The sequence below is a fragment of the Zea mays genome, chromosome 4 (genome assembly GCF_902167145.1).
Source record: "Zea mays cultivar B73 chromosome 4, Zm-B73-REFERENCE-NAM-5.0, whole genome shotgun sequence".
In the NCBI taxonomy this organism is placed as follows: Eukaryota; Viridiplantae; Streptophyta; class Magnoliopsida; order Poales; family Poaceae; genus Zea; species Zea mays.
In genome coordinates, this window is record NC_050099.1 from 207,716,095 (window position 1) to 207,732,932 (window position 16,838).

The following is a 16,838-nucleotide window of genomic DNA, read 5'->3' on the forward strand; positions in this document are numbered from 1 at the left end:
AGATGGTCGGCAGTACCGTGCACAAGGCTAGCACAGTGTGCCTCCTAACACCATGCCATGAGGTTGTGTCTTGGCATTGTGCACGAGGATAGAGCCATCATGGACAATCGTTAGCTTGGTGAAAGGGAAATGAGCTTAATCATTTCCTATAATCGATTTTGGTGGTTAACGTTTGTCACAAACCACGTGGACTAATTAGTTTGCCAAGATGTCATTTATCTCAGGTGCATAAGGTTCAACACAAACCAACAAAGAAATTCAGTTGGGGACTCAAATAAATTTGGAGCAAAGGACATGAGAGTGTGCTGCAAGTGGCACACCGGACAGTGTCCGGTGCACCAGACCGAGCAGCACCCGAACAACTCACTCTCGGGTTTCTTCAGGGCGCTGTCACACTCGGTTTTGGAAGGCAAACCGAATGCAAACCATGTACGCGTCAGGATTAGAAATTCACATACACAGCGATTACATAATTGGACATCATCACACAATGCTCGAAATAAATAGCGGAAAGGTACTTGATTACATCAAGATGTCCAAGACATCCACAAAGTCTATTACATAAACATTGTTCAACATAATTATCAAAGCGCGGAATTACGAAACGTAGAAGCTAAGCCTACACATGCAGCTGACTGGGGGTTTGCCACTAAGAAAGAACTAGAACTCGTCATATTCCTGGAACTCCTCAAAGTCATCCATGTTGCCAGCATCACCTCCTGAGCATTGGGTACACTGGGGATGTTGGGTCTATGCTTCGTCGCCGAAGGTCTTATAGAAAGAAGTGGTCCTCGGCTGAAGCTGTTTGCATAAGATAGCCGAAGGTTCCTCTTCGTGAAGCTTCGGTATTGCAAACCGACTTAAAGATAGAATGACCTTTTAGTCCATAAAGGTCTGAGTCAATGTTGTAAGCTTTTATAAGGGGCATACTTGTAATTCCTCACAGGCTGCGTCCTGTGCCTATAAATAGTGAACAGTATTCCGTTACTGTTCAGGCATTCTGGTAATAGCAATCGCATCTTTCGAAATCCAACCTTTTGCCAAGACAGAGGTATTATTGTATTCAATGGCTCAATATATTAAGAAAATGTAATGTAATTCGTCTATGATTTATTTGTCCCTTTCATACCTTTCATTTTATTTCATCTTGCAATATCTATTGAAATCTCAATACGAAGGTTTGAACTTCGTAATTTTACTTTCATCAACCTTCGTCCAAGGCCCATTATCCTCAAGGGAATAATGTTTCATGGACGAAGGACGTTGACATTTAACATTTTATGTTGCCTTGTTCTTAATTCATAGCACTTGAGAACGAGTCTCCAACATTGGCGCCCACCTCCGGTGAACTCACTTCCACTTTTCGAGCTGATGGCTTCATTCAACGATCAAGCTGGAGCTGCTTCGGTCCCGAAGCTCATGCTCCCAATCACAGGTGGTTCGTCTTCAGAGCCAGCTAACAAGAAACAAAAGAAGGAAGCACAGAGAAGGGTACAGCATGTTGGGGTACAAGGACCCTTCATCAAGTCAAGATGGTCTCACATTCCTATTACCTTCTCCCAAGAGGACCTTCAGCTCAAGGATTACCCACACAACGATGCCATGGTTATCTCTTGTGTTATCAAAGGATTTCTGGTCCACAATGTCTTGGTTGACACAGGCAGTGCAGCTGACATCATATTTGCTAAGGCCTTCAGACAAATGCAAGAGCCAGAAGATAAGATTCATGATGCTACACATCCTCTCTGTGGCTTCGGAGGAAGACAAATTGTAGCACTGGGCAAGATTACCATGTCAGTGACCTTCGGGTTCATCAACAACACTAGAACTGAGCAAGTTGTGTTTGACATTGTTGACATGGAATACCCTTACAATGCAATTATTGGTCGTGGCACCCTCAATGCTTTTGAAGCAATTCTTCACCCTGCCTATCTTTGCATGAAGATACCTTCGGATCAAGGACCCATCGCTATTCATGGAAGCCAGGAAGCTGCCAGAAGGGCCGAAGGAAACTGGACTGATTCAAAAGCAATCCATAACATAGATGGAGCTGAAGCTTGTGAACAATACAAATTCAGAAGGGAGAAAGCAGCTTCAGCAGATCAGCCGAAGCCCATGCTCTTATGTGAGGATATAGCAGAGCAGAAGGTGCTGTTGGGCTCTCAGCTATCCGAAGAACAAGAGAAAACCTTGATAAGGTTTTTGTTCAACAACAAAGATGTTTTTGCATGGTCAGCCAATGATCTCTGCGGAGTTAATAGGGATGTTATTGAGCATTCGCTCAATGTCGATCCATCCTTTAGACCCAGAAAGCAAAGGCTTCGGAAAATGTCAGATGATAAGGCCGAAGGTGCTCGCAACGAAGTCAAAAGACTCCTCAGTGCAGGAGTTATCAGAGAAGTAAAGTACCCAGAATGGCTAGCTAATACTGTTATGGTAAAAAAGGCTAATGGCAAGTGGCAAATGTGTATCGATTTTACAGATCTTAACAAGGCTTGTCCGAAGGATGAATTCCCATTGCCAAGGATAGACTCTTTAGTTGATGCAGCAGCTTCTTCAGAGCTCATGAGTCTGTTAGACTGTTATTCAGGCTATCATCAAATTTGGATGAAGAAGGAAGATGAGCCAAAGACTAGCTTCATAACTCCAAGTGGCACATATTGTTATCTTCGGATGCCTGAGGGGCTCAAAAACGCTGGAGGAAGTTTCAGCAGAATGACTGCGAAGGTTCTCCAGTCTCAGATAGGCAGAAATGTGCTAACTTATGTTGATGACATCATTGTCAAAAGCACGAAGCAGGAGAATCATATTGCTGACTTGCAGGAGACCTTCGCCAGTTTCAGACAAGCTGGCTTAAAGTTGAATCCAGAAAAATGCGTCTTCGGAGTAAAGAAGGGGAAATTTCTAGGATGCTTGGTTTCAACAAAGGGAATTGAAGCCAATCCAAGTAAGATTGAAGCTATACTTCGGATGAAGCCACCAACTACAAAAAAGGGGGCTCAAAGATTGACAGGAAGGTTGGCATCTCTCAATAGATTCATATCCAGATCAGTAGAGAGAAACTTACCATTCTTCGAAGTGCTGAAGTCAGCCGAAGTCTTTCAATGGGGACCAATCCAGCAGAAGGCCTTCGAAGACCTGAAGCAGTATTTAATAGATCTAACAACATTAACTCCACCTGTGCCAGGGGCTCCTTTATTATTATATGTGGCAGCTTCGCACTCAGCGGTAAGTGCAGCACTTGTCCAGGAGAAGCTTGATGGCCAAGCCAGGAAACAGGTCCCAGTATATTTTGTATCTGAAGTTCTCAGTATGTCAAAGAAAAACTACACAGAATTAGAAAAGGTGTTATATGCTGTTTTGATGGCATCCAGGAAGCTTCGGCACTATTTTCAAGCTTACAACATAATCATTCCTTCTTCACAACCTCTGAAGGATATTATGAGAAACCGAGAAGCTACTGGAAGGATTGGAAAATGGGCTGCAGAGCTCAATGAATTTTGTATTGAATTTGTTCATAGATCTTCGATTCAGTCCCAGGCGTTAGCAGACTTCATTGCTGACTGGACGCCAGGGGCTCAAGAGGAAGAAGCAAATAAAGACACCGAAGCATGGACAGTGTTTTGCGATGGGTCCTGGGGAACCTTCGGAGCGGGAGCGGCTGCTGTGTTGGTTTCACCTTCCAAAGTTAAAACTTGTTATGCTGCAAAGCTTGATTTTAGTTGCACAAACAACATTGCCGAGTACGAAGCCCTGCTTCTGGGTCTTCGGAAGCTAAAAGCAATGGGAATCAGAAGGGCTGTTCTTAAAACTGATTCCCAAGTTGTTTCGGGTCATATCGACAAGAGTTGCAAGGCTAAAGATCCGAAGCTTGAAAAGTATCTGGATATGGTTCGAAGAGTTGAAGCTTCCTTCGAGGGATTTTCTGTCAAAAATATCCCTCGAGGACAAAATGAGCATGCTGATTTGCTAGCTAAGTCAGCAGCACAGGGGCTGCCCTTACCTTCGGATGTCTTCTTCGAAACAATAAAAGCACCTTCGGTGGAACTTCTTGAAAGAGCAGTCCTCAATATATCTCCTGTTTATAGCGAGGATTGGAGAACTGAGATCATCTCTTACCTTCAGGGAAAATTCCTTTCAGATGACGAAGCTTATAACAGGAGGATAGAGGCAAGAGCTCGTCCATATGTCATGATAGGAGGAGAGTTGTACAAGCATGGAGTTTGTGCTCCGCTACTCAAGTGTTTATCCAGGACCGAAGGTATAGAGTTGATGAAAGAAATACATGCAGGCCTCTGTGGATCTCACATTGGATCCAGGCCGTTACTTGGAAAAATTTTCCGCCAAGGATTTTATTGGCCGAAGGCAGCTTTGGATGCAGCGGAATTAGTTCAAAAGTGCGAAGGTTGTCAGAAATGTGCACGAGATCAAAAACAACCTTCGTCCCTAACACAACTCATACAACCCATTTGGCCATTGCAAAGGTGGGGCCTTGACTTGTTAGGTCCGTTACCACCGGCCCAAGGGAACCTAAGATATGTTGTAGTGGCAGTGGAATATTTTTCTAAATGGATTGAAGCAAGGCCTTTAGCCACAATAACTTCGGCCACCGTCCAAAAGTTTTTCTGGCAGAATATTGTTTGTCGTTTCGGGGTACCAAAGGCTATTACTATGGATAATGGAACACAGTTTGATTCTGAAGCTTTTAGGGATTTCTGTGATCAGATTGGTACGAAGATCCATTTTGCATCAGTCAGACATCCGGAGTCAAATGGACTCGTTGAAAGAGCCAATGGCATTATAATGACAGGAATAATGAAGTTAATCTTCAATCAACCCAGGGGAAAATGGCCAGATCAGTTAACCAAAGTGGTGTGGAGCCACAATACAACAACATCAAGGTCTACAGGCTTTACTCCATTCAAGTTATTATTCGGTGACGAAGCAATAACTCCGGAGGAAGCTAAAACCGGATCAATAAGGGTAATAGCTTCGGCAGAATCAGGTTCCGAAGCTGCTTATTCTGTGGAAAAAGATGCTTTAGAAGGGATCAGGCTGCAAGCCGTGGAGAACATCAATAAATATCAAGCCGAAACAATTAAATGGCGAGATAGAAAGGTTCGGTTAAAGAATATTGAGCCAGGACACTTGGTGCTTCGGAGAGTGGCCAACCCAGAAACAGTGGGCAAGTTGCAGTTGAAATGGGATGGACCTTTCTTAGTAGCATCTTCGTCAAGACCCGGTTCATACAGACTGAAGGATATGGACGGCAACGACATTCCTAGGTCTTGGAATGCGGATGAGCTTCGGCGATATTATGTATAACTCGATGTAATTTTTCATATTTTTCTTTCATGGCACCCTTTTCCTTTCCGAAGGGGGAGAAAGGTTTTTAATGGGGCCAGCACATGTAATTTCCTTTTTTAGTTCTATAAGAGCAAAATCCCCCAAGGAATGTAAATGTAAAAGCTGAGAACGCACCATCGAGTGCCAAAAAGTAAAGGCGGAGAAGCTCCAAAGTCGTTCCTAAGGGAATGCAGAGCTTACAGCGAAAAGTCAACGCTGATTCCGCCAAAAGTAAAGGCGAAGAAGCTCCAAAGTCGTTCCTAAGGGAATGCAGAGCTTACAGCGAAAAGTCAACGCTGATTCCGCCAAAAGTAAAGGCAAAGAAGCTCCAAAGTCGTTCCTAAGGGAATGCAGAGCTGAGGTGCGATTGTTTTTAAGAAAATAATGGCTATGAATATGGCTTCGGATACGTGTTTGGCCATTCATTTGCACATCACATTACATCATAGCATTTGCATTCATAAACATTCATCTAGGCATATGTAGGATAATCATCTTCATGGCATCAATGGTTGCTTCGGCAAAAAGAGGAAAAAGAAGGGGAAGAAAGAGCTTCGTGTACAAAAAGGAGAGCTTCGGAAAAAAGGAAAAATGTTGTTTTCTATGCTTTGCTGCGTACGAAAAGAAGGGAAGGTGTTTTTTCGCCTTCGGCTCAAAAGAAAATTTCGTCCACAACAAAGCATTTCTCATACATCAATGGAAGGATAAGGATATATAACAAGGTATGAACAGAATTCATTAAAGACAAGTTTTAGTTACATTTACAAAAGTTATCTCAAAAAGTTTCTCAAGTACTGTCTACAGTCTACTATCTAATCTCTAAGGAGCTTCGGCTTCGGCGTCATTTTTGATCATCGGCTTCGGCTTCGTCATCCTACATGATTAAGGTCGTTGTAAGTCAAAATCAAGCTTACAGGAAAAGGTAAGCACAAGGTATGGTTTCTTACTGGTTCAAGGTGGCTACGAGCTTCGTCTCCAGCCTTTTCTCGCCCACCTTTTGTCCATATCATTTTTACAAATCTATTCGAGATACTTCGGGCGAGATCAGCAATGTCATCCAGGATTGATGGTGATAAAGTGAAATTTGGCCTATTGACAATCTTTCCATGATCGCAGCCAGCCTTCAGGAAAGCTGCAGCAGTGCCTCGAGAAGCCACCCAGGCACAGAAGTCACCATGCCCAGCTATGACTTCGTCGAGCTCGTTAATCTCCCCCTCAATATGTTCGAAGGTTTTCGGTAGATCTTCAGCTGAGGGGGTGAATTTTTCACTGCTGGCTCCAACTGAGTAAAAAATCTTTCTTAATCGTTGAATGCATTTGTTGCTAAATTCCAAGCATTTTTCTTGAAGACTTATCAGTAGTTTTCTCAAATCTGAATTTTGTTGAGCTTCGGCTTCAAGTTTTGCATTAAGATCTTGTTTTTCTCGTTCGAACTGCTCAGACTGACGGAGAAGCTTCGTGTTCAGTTCTGTTATTTTTGCTTCAGCTTCAGCCAATAAACCTTCGGTTGCCTGGAGCTCAAAGTTCTTTTTCTCGAAAGCATCTGATTGCTCCTTTATTCTGCTTTCCAAATTTTTAATTATAACTTCGTGCTTCTTATCTTCAAAATCTTGCTGCATTTGCAAGGCTTTGCTCAACAGCATACTCTGCACGAAAACAACCTTCGTCAGACATGTTTTTATTATAAGAAACAATAAAGTTAAGGGACAAGTAGTTCACCTTGAAGTTGGAATAAAATAAACTACCAACGACATGTTGTCGTCGGTAGCGGCTGATGTCTGTTTCTAGCTTCGGGAAGCCGATACTCTTGGACAGAGTACTGATAACTTTGGCTCCTGTTTGATCTCGAATACAATCTAATTTCTCATCATCAACGCCTCCGAAGAGGAGTGCCCCAGGTTTGTATCCACAGGATTTGGCATACTCTCTAAGCTCTTCTATTTCAGCTTTTGATAGTTGTTCTCCAACTAAATTATGGAACATGAAGGTTTCGTTTTCTGAAGCTTCTTCAGCAATTTCTTTTCCTTTCTCCGACGCTGCGGTCACGGCCTCTTCGGCGGCGGTGGTAGCTTCTTCTGCAGCCATGTCTAGTAGTATTTGGTCAATATGTTCAATTGTGCTCTCCAGGTTCAAACCTTCAGCTGAGGCAGCTTCGGCAGCTGCGGCCTCCGAAGGTGCAAATTCAATATCTGTCCCCTCTGCAGCCGCTGGTGTTTTCTGGGCTGAAGCTCTTGGCGGCGTCTTGTCAATTACCTCTGTCACAGTAATAATCCTTTGTTTCTTTGCCTTGATTGTTTTCTTCGATTTTTCGGGCTCCTTGTCCTTCTGAAAAAACTTTGTCAGTTGAGGGCCCAGTGGACTTAGCTTCGCAGGTAAGGATTCAGTCATTACCTTCAGGATTTCCTCAACGACAGCAGCAGAAGGTGATGCGGGGGTTTCTTCTGCTTCGGATATTTGTCGCTTCAGAGAAGAAGCTTTCCTCTTCTTCAGAATTTTCTTCTTTAATGGTTCTTTTTCTTCATTCATGGCCTCAGTTATCCTTTTTCTTTTTTGGCCCCCAGCACCTTTGTTCAGATTTTCATAATCAGGATAATCGAAGCCCAAGGCGTCCAACACTCGATTTAGCCTTCGCTTCGGACGAGTGCCGAAGGCAGCGGTCATCAATTGATCTTCTTTTTTGGAATAATTGCCAAGTATTTCATTGCACATTACTTCAATTGTATCTAGCCACTCTTGGCAAGGTGTTTTAAAGTACTTTTTAAACTTGAAATAGTAAGGTAAACGTACAAGTTCACCTTCTTTCTTTTCCCCCTGTAGCTTCGGCATTTCCCATTCTTTCAAACTGGGAAAAACTTTGAAAGCTAAAAACTCTTGAACCAGGTCCCTTGTGCTGATATGCTCTGCAATAATTCTGAATTCACTCATTGCTTGTTGTGTTGGGCCTTCGGGTGTCATGTTGCAGCGAGGTCGGGTTTCTCCGAAGATTAGTTCCAGCGGGCTTTGCACAAGCTTTTCCTTGTCGTCATCAACCTTGACATAGAACCACTCAGATTTCCAGCCTGCTGCCCATTTGCTTCGGTAGCTAATTACAGGAAACTTTGTAGTTTTCCGATAGGCGAAGTTATAACAACCAAAATTATCGTGCAATCCATCCTTTCTAGCCTTCGTTTGATAATGCAACTCGTGAACCCGGCAAAAGCTGTCCGCAAATGGTTCCACTACTTGGCTTCGGAGTGCCCAGATATAAACAATATGTCTAACGATAGCGTTAGGGGTCAGCTGGTGAAAATAGATACCGAACTTATTCAGTACCTCTGCAATAATCCCATGTAGGGGGAACCTTAATCCAGCCTTTAGAAAGCTTTTGAAAATAACAATTTCATCTTTCTCCGGCTTTGGGGTAGTCTCTTCTCCCCCGAAGCGCAATAGCTTCTTCTGATTTTCAGTAAAAAAGCCCGATTTTACCATCTTGGACAGATCAGCCTTCGAAACAGTAGATTTCCCGAAGTCCAAGTGGCTGGGTTTGCTTGGCATGGCAATGCGATAATCATCTTCGGGATCAGTTTCCTCAATATCTTCTTCCTCTGCTTCAGCGATTGCTTGTTCTGCATCATCACTAGGAATCTTTTCCGAAGTCACTAGCCCGGATCGTTGCATGGCTTCGGAGATAGGGACAGTCTCCGAAGCTTCAGTTTCGTCCCCCTCACGCTCAACCCTGGCGGTAGAACGGACTCTGGCCATTTAATTATGAACTTGTGAAACTTTAATACTTTCTTCCTCCAAAGCAGGCTTCAAGCTGGAGCTTCGTTCGATTCCGACAGACAAGCTTCGGCGACGGCTAAAAATTTTGGCAGCAAAACAGTGCAAATAGCAATGAATGCTGTGGTAACTTCACACCTACTCGTCTGTTTATATAGTGCTGCAGGTAAGAAGGCGAAGCGCCAGAATTTTTACACCAGGCGGACAGCCGGTCGCACTCGCTGCGTGGTGGACCGCAGAGACTGAATAGTAACTCTGCAAGGTGGGGCCGCTACACGCTGGGAGATTGAATCGTTTCTCGACAACGAGCTCAGGGAAGGTGTTTTTTAGACCTTCGGCGCTCCGAAGCTTAAGAGACTTTTTTCACGGATCAAGCTCGTTACGAAAAACGATCTAGCACCGCGAAAGGGGCTACTGTTGGGTCTATGCTTCGTCGCCGAAGGTCTTATAGAAAGAAGTGGTCCTCGGCTGAAGCTGTTTGCATAAGATAGCCGAAGGTTCCTCTTCGTGAAGCTTCGGTATTGCAAACCGACTTAAAGATAGAATGACCTTTTAGTCCATAAAGGTCTGAGTCAATGTTGTAAGCTTTTATAAGGGGCATACTTGTAATTCCTCACAGGCTGCGTCCTGTGCCTATAAATAGTGAACAGTATTCCGTTACTGTTCAGGCATTCTGGTAATAGCAATCGCATCTTTCAAAATCCAACCTTTTGCCAAGACAGAGGTATTATTGTATTCAATGGCTCAATATATTAAGAAAATGTAATGTAATTCGTCTATGATTTATTTGTCCCTTTCATACCTTTCATTTTATTTCATCTTGCAATATCTATTGAAATCTCAATACGAAGGTTTGAACTTCATAATTTTACTTTCATCAACCTTCGTCCAAGGCCCATTATCCTCAAGGGAATAATGTTTCATGGACGAAGGACGTTGACATTTAACATTTTATGTTGCCTTGTTCTTAATTCATAGCACTTGAGAACGAGTCTCCAACAGGGGACAACCTGGGGTGGGGGTGGTGTGTAAAGCAAGAGTGAGTACACATCAACGTACTCAGCAAATGTCCCATTTGGCTAAAGTGGACTAGCTGTATATGGAGTTGAGGTTAAGCAGTTGCTTTTAGTTGGTCAAGTATTTATTATTATTAGTAGAGCCAAGTTTTAGTAAATAATCCATTTATTACCTAGAAGTACCTCCTCAAAAGAGGAAATACCAGAGATCAGATTTTATAACATCATTGTTAATCATCAGCATAAAAGTATCCGAAGTTCTTCTAATCAAAGAGGATCCCAAGGCTGCTCTTAACCGTGAGCTCGACTGATATACCAGTTTTTAACACTCTGCAGAGGTTGTACACTTTACCCACAAGTCGTGATCCCTTTCCAGCCTGGGCTGTACAGACCCGATCTTCACTACCAAGGTGAATGGCTAGGGATACACTACGTAGCCTTTACAAAGACTCCCCTGGTGCATAGCTGCTCGTTAGGTTTTGCCAGTCGTACAAATGCAGTACACCTCCCAAGGTGGGTGACTAACAAAACCAAATCAAAAGAACCTCTGCACCCCAACCTTGGCAGAGCGAGCACTACGCCCCAGCCCCCATTGACGGCCCTCCGGCAAAGCCAACTACACCCCCGGGTTCATCTAATTAATCAGTTAAGGGCGTCCCATTCCACCCTCATGGTTGTATTGTTATCCCGGGTGGTCACTCCACGAACAGGTCCTTACGGAGAGGTACTCAGGAAAAAGGCCTGAGCCCCCTAAGGTATCACAAGATCATCCACATAATCAGGATAACAGTGTCGTATCATAAATGTTCACATCATGTTCATTGATTAAGTTAAGGCAATAGCAACATGCTAACCATGGTAACCCAAAAGGTAAACAAGGATAAGTGAATACAGACTAGTCAATCCTTAGGTTTCATAAAGTAATGCGAGACAGTGAATCATAAAGTACGTAAGACATAATGGGTTAGAGGACACTTGCCTTCACCAGGTTGTTGCTCAAGGAGGTCTCCAACAACACACTCAGGAACCTCGGACTGCTCGTTGTCTAAATAAAGCGAGCATGCATTCAATACATTTGGAAAGTACAAATGAACATCACACCAAACATGTACAAATATTAAAACACATCTTAAAAGACATAATACTACATAAGGGATAATGAATTCAAAGTATAACATAAACTATGGCATACATTAACTTTATTTGAAAATAGATTATTATTTCCCTAAGTGTTATTTACAAGTACATAATCATAGATCAATTTATTTTATTGTGACCTATAATTTAGAACAGAGATGAACTCATGCAATACATATTATTAATCTCACAAGCTTAAACAAGTTTAAATCTCTAAGGTTCTCCTTTTATTTATTTTATTGCATAAATAGAAATGCATCTACATTAGTTCATATTCAATCCTAAAAATTAGAGTGTGTAGTCAGTAAGTGAACCTATTTTATTTAAACAAAGAATAATTCTATGAACATTTTGCAATTTGAATCACTAAATTTGGGTTCATATGCAAAAGTTATGAAATAAACAAGTTTGGGAATTCAAAATATGAATTTAGGGCTAATTCTGTGAATATTTAAAAGTCCAGGGCTAAATCTGCAAGATTACAGGGGCCTACATGCAAAAACCAGGGACGACGGGTTGATTTCCAATAAACCGAGGGTCTCTTTAAGAAAACTACCGCGCGAAGGGGTATCAGGTGAATCTAACCGTCAGATCTAAAACCAATGGCTGAGATTAGATCTGCGGCCGAGGCGAGCGCCGACAGGCGGGCCAGGGAGTGTCAGCGACAGAGGGGGAGAGCGCGCTGACCGAGCGGGCCCAGCGCCAGGGGGTTTGGGCGCTGACAGGCGGGCCAGGGCGCCAGGGCGCGCGTGCGTGAAGCGATACCCGCGGTCCGGGCCGTGCGATCTGAATCAGACGGAGGGGATCAGACCAGGGGGGACGAACGGATGCGGGCGACGCTGACAGGCGGGCCAGGGCGTCAAGCGCGCGTGCGCGAAGCGGTACCCACGGTCCGGGCCGTGCGATCTGAATCGGACGGAGGGGATCAGACCAGGGGAAAAAACAGACGGCTGCGGGCGGCGCTGCTCCTCTCCGCGGCGGTGAGGTCGCCGGAGTTGAGGCAGGCGTGAGCTAGGGGTTCCGTGGTCGCTAGAGTTGGGCAGAGAGGAAGAGGGCGCCACGACGAACTCAATGGCGGGGAAGGGGCCATGAATCCACGGGCAGAGAGGGGAGAACGACGGTGAGGAAGCCTCGGGCGATCGGAGTAACTCCAGTGAGCCATTCCGGCCATAGGGATGGGACTTAAGGCGCGCTAAGGCCTTGGCTAACTTCAGCAGAGGCAAGGGTGACATAGGGACCTACTCCGGTGAACTAGACTAGGCTAAATCGGCCGGCCACCGCGCGAGCACGACAGACCGCCGCGACCGAGCACCGGCGAAGGCGAAATTGTCCGAACAGAGGGCACAATAGGGGAAATTGGGCACGGGGACGGGTGTCTCACCTCAGGGCGGAGCTTGGGGAGGCTTGGAGCGGTTTCTGGCAAGCTGGATGGCCGGGAACGCGGGCGCGGGTCTCCGGCGGCGGCTGGCGGCGTGGGCAGAGCGCGAGAGAGGGTGAAGCTGTGCGAAATGAGGCGAGGGGTGTGCGCGAGGCACTAGCGGGGCTCTAAGAAGGGAGCTGGGTGCGTGGGCGGGCGTCGTAGCCGAGAAATCCGACGACGTGCGCGAGTGCGCACGCGCCGGTCCACGACGAGCGCGGAGGGGGCGGAACTGACAGGGCAGGCCCACGGCGCAGAGAGAGAAGAAAAGGGGTGCGCGGGCCAACGGCTCGGCGACTGGCGATCCGGGCCCGCGAGACAGAGAGAGAGGGAGCGCGCGGGGGAGAAAAATGGGCGCCGACAGATCGGCCCCACTGGGCAGCGAGCGAGAGAGGGAGGGCGCGCGCGAGGGAGAACTGCCGCTGACAGGCGGGGTTCACCTGTCAGGCGGCACGGGCGCGCGGCCTGGATGGGCTTAGTGGGCTGACTGGGCTGCTTTCCCTTTTCCTTTTTCTCTGGGTTTTCTAATTCCTTTTTTATTTCTTTTTCTATAGGGTTTTCAAATCCAAATTCAAACTAGGTTTCAAATTCAAATAAATTCAAACTTGTGCCACACTTCAAAGAACATTTTAAGCTCAACATGATGCAACATGTCATGACCCATAAGGTTTTGGTAAAAATAAATAATTAACGTCCACTAGTTTAAGCTATTTCTAACCAAAAGGAAAAAATAGAGAAAGAATCTAGAGAGAGAGAAAGCCTATAGTGAGAAAAGTAAGAGTAACACATGATTTTGGGTGATAATTAGAAAGAAAATTTTGTACCCCCAAAATCAGGGTGTTACAGGCGCGCTCCGCTATAATTCACTGGACTGTCCGGTGTGCACCGGACATGTCCGGTGAGCCAACAGAGCAACGGTAACCTGCACCAACGGTCGTCTGTTGAAAGTGAACAGTGATGAACAGTGCGCGGCAGAAGTCAGGACAGAGAATTCAGAGCAGTGTGGCACCGAACAGTCCGGTGCAGCTATAGGACAAGGGCTCCAACGGTCAAGTCACTCCAATCCCCAACGGGCGTGCTGACGTGGCACGCACCGGATAATGAACAGTTCCTGTCCGGTGCACCACCGGACTGTCCGGTGTGCCCATCGCCAGCAAAAACAGCCAACGGCTAGGAAGTGGTTGGAGGCTATAAATACCCCCAACCACCTCCTTCATTGGTATTCAAGTTTTCTGAAGTTCCTATTCAATACAAGAGCAATAGCGTTGGGGACTTGTTCTCAAATGTTATGAATTGAGAACAAGACAACACAAAAAGAGATTAATGGTTAATGCCCTTCGTCCTTCGAAGCATTATTTCTCTTAGGATATAACGATCTTCGTACGAAGGTCATGAAGGACGTACCTTCATGATCGCAGTATATGTTAATGAAAATGAAGCATATGAATCATGAGAAATAACATGAATAATCATATGACTTTATTAATATATCTTTATTATATCATCCTGGATGAGTAAGAACAATATTGAAGTACATTTGTACCTTCGGCTCAACAGAAGGCAAAAAGTCCAAGCGTGACGCACGAGTGAGTACAAGCCAGCGTGAACAGTACGGGGGTACTGTTCACCTATTTATAGGCACGGGACGCAGCACGGTCAAAATTACATTTATGTCCTCGACAACTAGTTACAATCATGACATAAATTATCATGGACCGATTGGTCTTTTCCTCTTTAAGTCGATGCAGCCCTTCGTCTCAAGGCATGTCGCTATGCCGAAGCTCCCTGGATGGTAGCTTCAGCGTGTACCTTCGCGCTTGTACTTGCTTATGTGCTGATCTTCCGAAGGTGTTTCTTCTTAAAGAACCTTCGGCGACGAAGCAGTCCCCCAGCAGTAGCCCTTTCGCGGTGCTAGATCGTTTTTTGTAACGAGCTTGATCCGTGAAAAAATCTCCAAGGCTTCAGAATGCCGAAGGTCTGAAAACACCTTCCCTGAGCTCGTTGCTGAGAAACGATTAAATTATTCCGAGCGCGAGGTGGCCCACCATGCGGCGAGTACACACGGTCTGGCGATTCACCTCCCAAGCCGAGTGGTCCACCTTTCAGCGGGTGCGGGTGCAAGCAACTTGACGATTCACCTTCCCACATGTAGCACTATATAAACAGATGGGTAGGTGTGAAGTTACCACAACATTCATTGCTATTGCACTGTTGTGCTGTTGAAAAATTTAACCACAGCCGAAGCTTTTTCACTGCATTCTCGAGCGAACCATCATCTTGAATTAGCTTCGTCAAAAGAGGGAGCTTCGTCAAAAACTGTAAAAACATCAGCTTCGTAAAAACCGCAAAAAATCCATCATCAGATGGCCAGAGTACGCTCAACTGCAAGGGTGACCCGTGAAGGAGAAGAGGCTGAAGCCACCGAGACACCTCCGATCTCCGAAGTCATGAGATAATCGGGATTAGTTGTGACGGAGGGGCCCATTGACGAGGGTGCACCTACTGCTGGAGCTGATATCGAGGAAGAAAATGTTGATGAAGAAGAGGAAGACTATAACACTCTGATCCCATCAAAACCCAGCCACTTGGATTTTGAAAAATCTACTGTGTCGGAGGCTGACGTGCCCATGATGATGAAGCTGGGTTACTTCGGAGAAGCTGAGAAGAAGCTTATTTGTTTTGCCGGAGAAGAAACCACTCCCAAGCCGAAAGATGACGAAGTAGTAGTTTTCAAGAGCTTTTTCAGGGCAGGGTTAAGGTTTCCTTTGAACAAAATGATTGGAGAAGTCTTGGATAGTTTTGAGATTTTTCTTCATCAGCAGACTCCTAACACCATCGTTAGGCTTACATCTTCATCTGGGCTCTTCGAAGCCAAGGGGTGGACCCAAATGCTGAAGCTTTTTGCCAAGTGCTAGAGCTGCATTACCAAACGAAGGCCAGAGAAGATGGGCTACATGAAAATTTTGGTTGTTATAATTTTGCATATCGCAAAGATACGAAGGCTCCAGTGCTCAGCTATCGTACCAAGTGGCCAACTGGCTAGAAAAGTGAGTGGTTCTATATCAAGGCCGATGAGAAGAAAACGGAGAAGTTGAAGACGATGGTCATGAGTCCACTGAGTTTAAGCTTCGGATTGACCAGGCCCTTGTGCCGCATGACGTCGGGGTCACCATGCCAACAAGCTGTAGCAGAATTCAGGGTGGTGGCCGAACAGATCAACACTAGAGATCTAGTTCAAGAATATTTGGCTAATAGAACGTCTCCGACTTTGAGTGAATTTAGCATGCCGAAGCTAAAAGGGACGAAGAAGGCACTTGAGCTTGTGCGACTTCCTTATCGGTTTAAATTTGAGAAACAGTTTAAGGAACCTTGCCAAGAGTGGCTAGAAATGATTGAGACAGTGTGTAATGAAGTGCTAGGAAATTATACCAAAAAAGAAGATCAATTGATGACTGCAGCCTTCGGTATCCGACTGAAACGAAGGTTAAACCGCGTAATGGACGCTCTGAATTTTGAATATCCTGATTACGAGCGTCTCAACAAGGGTGCCGAAGGGCAAAAAGGAAGAAAGTTGTGAGTGTTTTGAGCAGACAGGCTGCTAGGATGATAAAAGAAGACGAAAAAACTTTGAAAAAGAGAAAATCCAGTCCTGAACCAAAGGTGGCGACCTCGAAGAAGAGAAAAACTACAATTCGAGAGCCAAAGATGGCTGAGACAGAAGAGGAAGCTCCTTTGACGCCTTCTGCTACTGAAGTAGAAGAAATTTTAAAGGTAATGACTGAATCCTTACATATCAAGATGCTAAGTCCTCTGGGGCCGCAACTGACAAAGCTTTTACAGAAGAAGGACGAGCCTTCGGCAGCGAAAAAGGCGGTTGGGCCAAAAAAGCGAAGAATTGTTACTTTCATGCAAGCTATTGAGGAAACTCCACCGCCGGCCTTAGCGTCAAAAATGACACCAGCTGCCGAAGCTGCTACTTCTGCCGAAGCTGCTACTGCCGAAGCTACCACTACCGAAGCTACCAATCTGGAGAGTACATTATCCGCTATTGATAAAGTGCTCTTGGATTTGGCTATGGAGGAGACTACTGCAGCTGCAGAAGTCCTAGCCACAGTGCCTGAAAAATGGAAGGAAATTGCTGAAGATTTTTCAGAAGAAAAAGG